Source organism: Filicampus tigris, chromosome 1, assembly GCF_054856515.1.
Source record: "Filicampus tigris isolate MCC_2025a chromosome 1, RoL_Ftig_1.0, whole genome shotgun sequence".
In the NCBI taxonomy this organism is placed as follows: Eukaryota; Metazoa; Chordata; class Actinopteri; order Syngnathiformes; family Syngnathidae; genus Filicampus; species Filicampus tigris.
In genome coordinates this window covers 26653268-26665699 of record NC_141217.1, presented here as the reverse complement: position 1 = coordinate 26665699, position 12432 = coordinate 26653268, and positions in this window count along the sequence as shown.

Genomic DNA, 12432 nt, shown 5'->3' with positions numbered 1-12432 from the left:
AATGGAATGTGTTTACAGAGCTAAAACGTAATGGTTAGTAGGCATATTAATATAGTAATCTGGAATATCAATGCCTGTGGTACCGCAATTAAGTGAAAAAAGATACTGATGTATCTCAAGTCTAAAAAGGCATACATTGCGTACATTCAGGAGACACACTTTAGGGATGAGGAGGAGGCCTTAAAAATGAAACGTGATTGGGTTGGTATTTCATAGTTCTGTGTCGAGTAAGAGTTGTGGCCTGGTCATCCTTATCAACAAAAAGCTGAATTTTGTTGTTTTGGATCAATCTACAGACTCTTATGGACGAACTCTGATAGTAGAAGCGCTAATTAATGGGGTTAAGGTAGTTCTTTGTAATATATATACTCCAAATAAAGAAAAAACATCCTTTTTTCAAGGGGTTAGTAAAAGATTAGCATGTACAGAGGGCAATATCATCTTGGGAGGAGATTACAATCGAAGTTTAGATGATCATATTGATCGGGGTAAGATGAGGCTAGGTGCTCCAATAAATGATAAATCAGTACACACCTTAAAGGAAGACCTTGGTCTTGTGTATATCTGGAGACTTGTGAACCCAAAAGAAAGGGAATATACATTTTATTCTCATTCTCATAGACCGTATTCACGAATAGATTATTTTTTTGTGGCGCGCTTGATTGTGGACATGGTGACTGATTGTAGTATAGGGGTTATTGCCATTACAGATCATGCGCCGGTTGAATTATATATAGATTTTCATGCTAATAAATACAGGACTGGAAGATGGAGATTGAATACTAGCCTATTACATGAAGAAGCATTTGTTACAAAACTTCGAGGAGATATAAAAATGTTTTTGGATATTAATAAGGGGACTACTGAAAGACTGGCTACTGTCTGGAATCCATTGAAAGCATTTGTTAGAGGGAAATGTATAGCTTATAGCTCGTGGAAGAAAAAGAATGACAAGTTGAGAGCACAGAGGTTGGAAATAGAGATAGGTAAATAGGAGAAACAATTAGCGGACTGCTACGATGAAGGAGAATTTCAGAATATTTGTCGATTAAAATTTGAATCACATGAAATATACAATAAGAAATGAATATTCATTATTTAGATTGAAAACACGCTTTTATGAAAATGGTGAAAAAAATGGACGATTATTAGCGTGAACTGAAACATCTGGATTCGAATGCTATCCCAGCTGTCAGGAAGGGAGAAAAATTAATAAGGTCCTCCAAAGAGATAAATGATGTCTTTAAGACTTTTTATGAAGATTTGTATACATCCACTTGCTCGGCTAGTGAGGAGGATTTAAATTCATTTCTTCAACGGGTGGACCTACCGCAACTTTCCTCGAGTGAGAGAGCTAACCTAGATATTCCCATAACAGAATCTGAAGTTAGAAAAGCAATTATGAGCATGAGTAGTGGACGCTCCCCTGGAATTGACGGCTTTCCAGTGGAATACTAGAAAAAATATATAGACATTCTATGCCCATTTATTACAGAGGTTCTTCAGGAAGCGTTTCAATATGGCTTACTCCCGGAAAGTTTTAATGAGGCTATTACCCCCGTGCTACTAAAGAAGGATAAGGATGCAACAGATCCAACGAATTATAGGCCTATAAGTCTTATGAATGTGGACTGCAAAATATCATCTAAGTTGTTGTCACTGCGTTTAGAGAAGGTGTTGCCTACAATCATTCTTAAGGCTCAAGTGGGATTTATAAAGAACAGGTCCTCAGCTGACAATATGAGGAGGCTATTACATTTGATGTGGATGATTAAGGATAATCCCCGCCTGGTTTCAGCTATTTCACTTGATGCTCAGAAAGCGTTAAGGTGGAATGGGCCTTCCTATGTGCTACCATGTCAAAATTTGGACTCGGAGACATAGTCATTCATTGTGTTGCCTGCTTGCTTTCCTTCTGCAGGTGAATACAAATTTTATATACATGCCCTAAAGCTGCATTTTTTTACTAATGGCATTATATCAGATTTTTTTAAAAAATAACTAGATCGACTAGACAGGGGTGCAATTTAAGTCCACTACTGTTCACTATTTTTTTGGAACCATTAGCTACCTTGATAAGGGCTGAATCCAGAATAGGAGGGGTTCTAGGAGCTGGTAGAGAACAAATTGTTTCTCTATGCAGATGATATCTTAGTTTTGAATCAGGATCCGGCAACTTCTGTACCAGCCTTGGAAGTTATCGACGCGTACTCTAAAGTATCTGGCTATTGCATTCATTGGCACAAATCGGAAGTTATGCCAGTGTCTCTAACTTGTTCACAAGACCAACTAGCAGCCTTTAATTTCAAATAGTTATCAAAGGGTATGAAATATCTGGGCATACAATTAGTTCCAGACGATGAAGATATTATGGGAGTCAACATAGAATGAGTTTTGGAAAAAAATTAAGGTTAATTTGAATAACTGGAGCAAATTGCATCTGACGCTGTAGGGCAGAGTGAATACAATAAAAATGTCTGTGGCCACACAAATAAATTATATAACAGGAACGATACCTATAGAAATCCCCAAACAATCATTGTTGAGCTATGATAAGATGATAAAGTATTATTTGTGGGATGGAAAAAAACCTACAATTCGTTTAGACAAATTGTATTTGTCTCGGAAGAGCGGCGGATTGTCATTGCCAAATGTATACCATTTCAGTCTTTCTTTTGAGATGTTTAAATTTGCTGAACATTGGGGTGAAACAAATGTTGGATTAGATTGGGTTCTTATTGAGCAAGAGCTTACCTCACCATTTAAACCAATGGAAGTGCTTGCACCAGCAGTCAGAAATAAGGGGAAGGAGGCAGCCAATCCCATATTGAAACATTAAAAAATGTTTTGGCAAAAAGAACATAAAAGTTGTAAAATATCTGAGTACACTCAAAAAATATTTTGCACCAATATGGTAGAATCCTAAAGTGAAGATTGGAGTACATATTGTATACTGGACTCAATGGTTTAGAAAAGGTATTAGAATTTTGAGTGATCTATTTGAGGGTGGTATTTTTCTTTCTTATGATAGACTTAAAGACAAATTTCACCTGGATTGTCGGAGCCATTTCTGGAAATATTTACAAATTAGACATTGTGTTACCAGGGTCTCCTCTAATAGCCAAGATAGGAATACAATTGAATGCTTTTTACATCTACCAAAAATGTAGCAAAAGGCATCAAAGTGGCACGAAGTGTGTCCTTGGACAAGTAAGAATATATGTGGTAATCTTAAATTGGTTTGGGAAAAGGATTTATTTTGGACCCTGGATGAGAAGACGTGGGAGGTGATTCTTTCTGGTGCTGAGGATCACATAAGGGAAGCTAGAAGTTTATTCAAATGTATTCAATATACAGTAAAATAATTCATAGATAGTATTTTACCCCATCAAGGCTTTTTAGGTTGGGGTTACTCAAGGATGACTTGTTTTGGAAATGCGGGGACATGAGCGGTACACTTCTATATGCATTATGGGAATGTTCTAAGATCCGTCCTTTGTGGGATAATGTTATTGACTGTATATTGCTTGAATCGTATTCTTTTTGCTTCACCAAGACTATGTCTCCTTGGCGACAGAACCATGGTACCCCATCTTAATAATTCTAGGTTTAGAATATTGACGACAGGACTTATGACTTGTGCCGGGATAATTCTGAGATGCTGGAAGTTACCTGATGGCCCAACATTTAATGCTTGGAAAATGCTCATGATGGACACTATAGCGTGTGAAAAAATGTTGGGGCGATTGAGCCGGTCAAATGATGTATCCACTGAGCAATGGGAAGACTTTGGTACTCACATGTTACAGGGACGTAGCTAGAACTTAAAACATTTTCATGTGGAGGATGTTCCTGGGTTGTTTGAATATGCTGTATCACATACTACTCTGCCTGTCTTAGTATACTGCTCATTCATCTTATAAGATACTGTTTTACCTGTCTGCCTGTCAATTTTGTTTGTGGGTTGATTTGTTTGTATTTTATTTTATTTTATTTTTATTATTATTCATATGTTAATGAAAAAACAATTTAAAAAATTGAATTATAAAAATATATATATATATATATATATCGTTATCGAGTTTTTTGAAAAAAATATCAAGATATATATTTTTTGCCCATATGCTCACCCTTAGTATGACGTATGACTGCCGTTACTTATTTCAGAGCTACCACGATCATCCGCACGTCCGCCATTATGCTTGAAAAAAATTCTGTGACATCTCAGAGGGGTCACGACACCGTCAGGAGTATATTCTGATGCATATAATTGGTGAAGAGACAGAGAATTGGATTTAAAAAAGAAAATGGTGTAAACGCTGTCCTCACTTTAATTAAGGGTAGAAAGATGCAACATCGCTCCGGGCTCTAGTGGTAGAAACGTGGCTATGCGTTCCCGGCCTTAATGGTTTAATTTGCTAGACGTGTGTCTTTAACAGCCTCCACATTGAATAGATTTATTTTTTGCCAACAGTGGTTTGGCATTCCCCCATACAACTTGATGAAGCATAGTCTCAAATTAAGGTCTGAATGGGCAACAATGACTGGAGCCCTATAGCATGGGTCTCCAATCCTGTTCCTCGAGGACCGGTGTCCTGCCTGTTTTCCATCTCTCCCTGCTGCAGTCCACACCTGATTCAAATGAGCGGGGTCATTATCCAGCTTCTGCAGACCTTGCTGATTATATGGTCATTTTGATTCAGGTGTGTGGAGACCCATTGGAGACCCATGCCCTATAGTCAAAGCTTGACTGTGTTTGTTGCCATAAACTACACCTTCCTGCAGGCTGCAGCTATACTTGTACAATGTCAAGCAGAGAAAGGTGTCACATACAGTGTTCAGGTCACAGAGGTGCCCGCCAGCATGTAGGCCCCCCACACCTCAAAAATGCACTTAGTTGCTCAGCATGCCAGGACAGTGAATTTCTGAAAAGCAACAACCACGCAAGCTTTCCTGAGAGAACCTTGACATGTTTTTTTTTTTTCTATTCAGGACTATAAGAAAGTAACTACGATATAATTTATGTAATCAAGAAATAACATGCTTTACTTATTTATTTATTTTTAACGGTAAACGGTACATCTGAAAATTCATGGATAAAAATGATGAAAGTTTAGCATTGAAGAATAATGATGCCAAGAATTGCTCTACTATGTATACCTACAGTTTTGGAGCAAAACACCCAGCTAGGGTGTAATAAACTGGACATGTCCAGCCAAAAGAGGACGTTTGATCACCCTAGTATACAGTACTTACTCAATCCAGAATTTCAATCACAAGTGGTTTTCAAACCACCACAATTGGTGCTGAGAAAGTTTGTCTCCCATAATGCATTTTGCTCAGAGGAGCCACTGAGTAATCTCAGGCAAGCAGATGTATTCTGAAGGAACCACTATGATTATAATCTATTACCAGCAGCCCAAGAAGGCCAACGTTTGCAAACGTTTCAAAAAGCATGCTTGCATTCATTTTAAACACAACAATCTGTTGCACTGTGTCTACAGGGTCCTATCTTTGAATAATAGATGCATTAGAAAATAGAGCATTTCTACTTCTGTGAAAATGCATGAATAAATGAGGCGCTTGAATGCATGCCTGCTCCAACATGCATCGCAAACCTGCATTAATGCAGGGAATGGATTCTCCATTAAACAGGTTTTTATTTATTTATTATTATCATTTATTTAATATTATATAATATTGTATTATATTATCCAACCATCCATCCATTATCGATACCGCTTATCCTCACAAGGGTCGCGGGGCGTGCTGCAGCCTATCCCAGCTGTCTTCAGGCAGTAGGCGGGCGACACCCCGAATTGGTTTATATTATATTATATTATATTATATTATATTATATTATATTATATTATATTATATAAGTAAGATGGCAGTGAGTCACATTCACGCAATTTGCTCTTTTGAACAAAACATTCGCGAACAACACAACACATCAACACACAAAAGTCTTCCACGCCAACAAAGTCATGCAGCCTTTCTGGACCTTGCTTTGTGCACTGGGGTTTAGTCATGCTGGAACGCACAAGAGATGTCCCCAAACTCTTTTCAAAAATTTGGAGGCACACAATTTTCCACGTTGCTAAGATGAAAAGACAAGAACAAAACACTTTTAAAGCAAAGTTTTTTCTGAGAGTTTTGCCCATGTGACGCAAATTGTAACCGAGCAAGAAGCCCAGCAAATGTACAAATGTGCATAGATCAGACATGTTTACTGGCTTACTGTAAATGATAACTTTTACTGAGCCATCGTCTCGTTCCTCTGCCCTCATCTCTTCTCTTAAATTCATCATCTCTTCTGCTCCAAAACTCCACCGCCCCTGAGTATTAATTATTTGTGTTGCTTGTGCTCTGATTTTGAGTCTCCTATTAGGGTTTGCAGGGATGGCGCAAGGCAGACATGTCTAATCCTTCAGCACAGCCAGACTTCAGCGTCTTTATATAATGAATAATTTTCAGTAGCACAGTGAGTAGCTCAGATTGTGTGTATGTTAATGATGATATTCAAATGTCATCACATCCTATTTTTTTGGGCAGTACTGTAGATAACTTTGAGATAACAAAGTGATTTACTGATGGATTTTAATTATTCATACTCAGCGACACTAATAGCCTTTCAAGTAAGGCCAGATATCACAATTTGAATATTTCTAAGTTAATCACATTCCTGAATACCTTGGTAGGTATACAAGTATTATAGACAATGTTGAAATCTGTATCTTTTGCAGCACATTTCAGCAACTGTTTTCTATATAGTGTATGATGAAACATAGTCCAATTGCATCTGCCTAAAGTAGGACATGCATTATATGATTGCTTGTTTTAAACTATACCTTACACTGTATGTGTAAATGTCTTTGACATAAAGTGTTTGAAGTGCTCACACTGACTGAAGGGGACTCACGATTTAACTGGTCACATGGTGCAACGGGGTTGTGCTTTTCCACTTCCATGTAGGTGTCAGTCGGCTACATTTCATACTGTTGCTAGCTGTAAAAAAAAAAGATATTGCCACCATCTGTTTACTCAGAATGTCAATGGTAAGAACAACAGAGCAACATGATTCCCTAATCAGCTGCACCTTGATGTGTGCCAAAAACATGTTAACTAGGGGTGTAACGGTACACGTGGGTGTATTAATAAGTTTCTGTATGGCATGTTCGGTTCGGTCCTCTTGCGTACCGTTTCTGATCAGTGTTTATTATTAGCGGGAGCGTACGCGTGAGTAGGCGAGCTTTCACACGGGCACTATTGAGTGTTGCACGCATAGGAGAGAGGGGGCACAAAAGAGGAGCCAGTGCGCCAGAAGACGTGATAAATCATAAATGCATGGATAAATGGCATTATTATGGCATACCCAACAAGCCACAGCTCGAAGGTCCCCCCGTACACAGTGGTCTCCTGTTTGGGAACATTCTGGCTTTATTGTTAAAATCGCCGATGGGGAAAGGTACATAGTAAGTCCCGAAATTGTGTGCAGACATTGCTACATGGAGATCGGCGGCTATGTTTGCAGGTTGCACGTCTAACATAATAACGCACTTAAAACGGCATCATCCGACTGTGAATATTTCTTCGACGAGGAAGAAAGCAGTCTTTTTTGCCCAAAACTTCAAGCTTAAATATCAATATGTAATGTCATATGCTGTTGAACATTCAAAAATTTCAATTTCAATGTATAATTTCATAAAGACTTTTTAAAATTACTGTATTTTTTTCCTTATAAAAGGAGTTTTTATATAGTTAGCAATAATTGTAACTATTGTATGTATTTTTTTCATCACAAAAAGTGTACACACGTACTAAAATGACAACTTGTCTTTAACTTGAATAGTTAGATGTGTCATAGGCTGTTGCTGCTGAGTATTCAAAGATTTCAATGTCTTTATAGTTTACAAAATTAAGATATCTTTATTGTTAGTGCTTTTTTTATTATGGTGTCTTAGAATATCACCCGAATGGGTCGCTTTCATTTATTTTTTCTAAGAAATGTACTGTTTACAGGTACTTGTCATCTTTTCAAAATAAAAATATTAAAAAAAAAAATCCAAGAAACCGAACTGAACCAAAATGTGATTTTAGCATACCGTTAAATTGCTAATAACTATGGTTATGGCCTTATGTGGCACACATTGTGGATACCAGATATGGACGACTAAAGGACCATCATTCTTTGAGTATGTGAGCCAAGTGCAGGTGGGTTGTGTGGCCCAACACTGGGCCACACCAATTTTGCCATCTGGGTATAATCTCTTTCTTGAAATTTTCTGAACTCCTGTTTCCATTCAAGTGCTGTTGTGGGGAATAATGCTGCCCTATGGAGTTGTGCCATGACCGCGATCAGTATGCTGGTCTAATTCAGGCTGCAAACCAGTTGAGTTGCAATCAACGGTACCACTCCTGGTTGCAACCACTGTATTTAGCCTTGATTTGTTCAAGATGCAATTAAACCACAACCAATTCCAAACAATCATTGAAATTCTCAGCAATCAATTATTTGTCTAATTGATTACACTGGTCAACAGCAAATTTGAATCAGAGGTGCCTTTATTTCGTATTTTTGCTGCCGTTTGAAAAAAAAAAAAGATTTAGCACATCAGCTTTTTGAGAATGTTAATTTTTAGTTTTTAAGTTTGACCTAATTGGCTGGCAACCAGTTCAGGGTGTCCCCCGCCTACTGCCCAAAGACAGCTGGGATAGGCTCCAGCACGCCCCGCGACCCTTGTGAGGAGAAGCGATACAGATAATGGATGGATGGAAGTTTGACCTATAAAAGCTTGCAAAATTTTACCATATGTTGCAATTGATAGCTATGATGTTTCATAAAAAAAATCCACCTGTTGCTGAACCTAAGCCTTCATTAAAAATATTAACAAATATATCACTATATTAGATATGTTATTGTTATTATAGAATTCATATTACTATGAAAACCTGATTCAGAATCAGCAAAAAAAAATTTTTAGATGAATTTATTTGCATCTTTGTTTAAAAAAGTTTAGTAGAAATTTGTTGACTAGAGTTATTAGTGCATATCTGACTATGCAGACAGGAAAATATATTTGTGGTTCACGGTCTGTGTGTCCGGGTCTGGCATCAATGTGCATTAGTGGGGTGCAGTCAAGGGTGATGTCTCCATGCGTCTTTAATGACGAAGGGCAAGGGAGGCTTCAAGGGCAAAGATTAGATGGAATATTTGAGGCGGCGTCAATTTGATGGCCCCAGAAGTCCAGTGGGTGAGACTGATGTCATGCATGATTTAGGAGAATTCCTCCAAAAGAGATCAGAGTTGTTCCTTCTTGTGTATATTTGGATCTTTGCAACCTTATAATTGCATGTCCTATTGACCTCCCTCTCTTTGCAATTACATTGCCTGTGGTTTCCATTTATTGTGTTTTCTAACCTTAACCACTCAATAATCCTTTTGTGGTCTTTTCTTTTTTGTTCTTAGTTCTTAGTAGTCTCCACATGCTTTATTCTCTTTTTCAGGCCTTCTTTGTATGAGATTAAACTGAATAAAAAAGAATCTCCATTCCCTCCCATCCTTGCTGCCTCTCCCATTGGTTCATTAAAGAGAGAAAAAAAAACAAATGATCTGGCTTTAAGACTCCACTGTTCAAATAAAAATTGAACGACTGGGTACAGCGCAGCATGCTAGTATTAGTTTTGGTAGACTGAGTGCACAACGCAATGAGGATTAAAAACCCTTGGATGCAAGCCCAGAACCCATTCGGACAGGAGACAACCTGCTTCCCCACTGTCCCCGTGATGACTTTACAGTAGATGACCTGAATGCTTTAATTCCATCAAACTGCTGAAAAAAAGATTTTCTATTGCATACATGGTGGCAGTGTAAACACCAAGAGCTTCTCCGCTTCAATACTACTGCATTTATGGTGTTGTGAAGCATACAGATGACAGCGGGATGTGATACATTTGCACTAAAGATCCGTCACACGAGACAAATTATGCATAACTTGAGGCACACTGACTGCATTATACATTACATAATGCTAAAAACATGAATGATATGTTTTTCCCCAGAGACTCGAGCAACTTCAAAGACTAACATAATCCAATATTTCCTCCTTTGAATACAACTGCAGTGCCACAGTGGTCATTCACATGCGCACTGTGAAAAGTTCCACTATTCATGAGTGATTCTCATGTCTGCTTATTTGAGATCAGATGATTACCACTCCATTACACTACTGCGGGCTCTAAAGCGGTCACATAAATGCCACCTTGAGTGTGAGTGAGATTGCCGGGGAGACCGTAAAACTGTCTTGAGTGATGCACATCACACAACATATGTTTGCAAAGGAACGGTGGTTGTTATGCACACCATAAAACATTGAAAACACATAGGCCCCTATTTTCCTGCCCAGCGCAACTCTCAACGCAAAGCGCAGCCTAGTTGAGTGCATGGGTGGTGCTTTGTTTCTTTTAGTATTTTCGTAGCCGCGTGCCGGTACAAATTGGCATTTACGCCGATATGGGAGTGAACACAGCCGGCCTGTTTCCCGAACAATGGAAGCAACTTCCATCATTTCCTTTAAATTCAGTGCAGTAAAGCAGCGCATTCTACATGGTGGAAACAGAAGTAACTCACTGGAGTCCATGCAGGAGTACAAATTACATTTATGAGGAACTGCAAGGAGATCTCCACTTGTGGATGATGCAAGTTGTAGTGCCCGCGAAGTGGGCAACGTGGAGACCGACTCCCACCCCGATCGTTCATCCATGTGTGACAACCCCACCCATAGTTGTGCTGCGGTCAAGGGGGCGCTTTTAGATATATATTAAAAAGGATGATAAGCAAAATGATTTGCAGAGGTGGGCATTCTGTCAGTACTGTCTGAATGGCGAATGATGGGAAACTTAAAAAAACTGGCGGACTAAGCACTTACGGAAGTGGGTTTTCCTCCGTCTATGGAATTGTCACTAACCGCGTCTGTACCGACGGACCTTCTCAGTCCGTCACTGACAGACCAATTTCGCTGACGATTGACACGTGCAGCGCATCAAGCATGTGTTTGTGTGTGTGTGACTACACCGGGGTTAACCGCGGTTAAAATCACAATGACGGAGTGACGAACTGATAATTACAGTTTTGGCTCGGCTTGAAAATAATGACCAACTGACGATGACGGATGAGTGGCCATGTTGCTGGTCATTGACGAATGGCAGACTGACAAAATTTAGTGATGCGCCCACCACTGATAATTCGTTCACAGAATTGATTTTTACAATGATTTAAAGGGATTGATACACGCTGTTGTCAAATTTTTATGAATTAAATACAATGACATCCACCACACGTATCCGAGGAGACCAGAATCCGTCTGCTTGCGCCTCAGTCAAATTCACCGAAATTGTGTTTTATCGACTGTGCCACAACTTAGACCTGTTTTTATCTGGTCTAATGTCTAGTTTACATTCTGTCACCAAATTGTCAGTTGTGCTGGGGGCGTGTAATAGAAAACGCCCTGCCCTGTGCCCAGAAAAGTGCAGCGTGGTCTGCCAAATTCACGAACACGATAAACTAGACTTGCCCCTGCACAAAAATGTGTGTGTGCCAGTTTTTATGATGACCGCACATGCACTTGTCTATGAAAATAGAGCCCGTAGTGTGCGTAGTTGTAGTATAAAAGGCTTCTTTATACTCCCGAAGGTGATGTGTCACTGCGGCAACGCGCGCAGTTTGCCATTATACTCGCGTGCAACCCACATGCGTTGTTTTGAAAATATTTTCCAGATTCACTCCAAGTCCAGGAGCGTCGCTACAGCTGATACTGATGAGAACAGCCCAGGGCGGAATTTCTTCTTCCTTTTATGGCCAATTCCGGTCAGCGTTTCTACTTCCGAGCATCGATCAAAACGACAGCAACAACAATGGATATCGTGCCTGTTGCAACAAAGGGACCTAGATGACTAGACAATGCATTTAATTGTATTGCGAAATCAATCAGGAAGGTGGCAGGAAAGGTGGTATGTGTGTGTGTAGGCTTCTTTAAACACACATACATGACATAACACCCACGCCGCTGCCAAACTACTGTATTTTCCGGACTATAAGCTGCACCTTTGTATAAGCCGTAGCCACTCTATTTAAAAAAAAATAAATGATGAAAAAAACATATATAAGCCGCATCTTTATATAAGGGGTCGCTGATGGTGTAGTGGTACACTCGCCTGAGTTGTGTGCGGGCAGTTTGGGATCGGTTCCCACTCAGTGACTGTCTGTGTGTGTGCCCTGTGACTGGCTGGTGACCAGTTCAGGGTGCAGTCCGCCTTTCGCCCATAGTCAGCTGGGATAGGCTCCAGCACCACTCCGCGACCCTGTACAGGATAAGCAATTTTGAACTGTAAACATACATGTATGTACCTGAACAGATTCCTTCCTAACAGTGC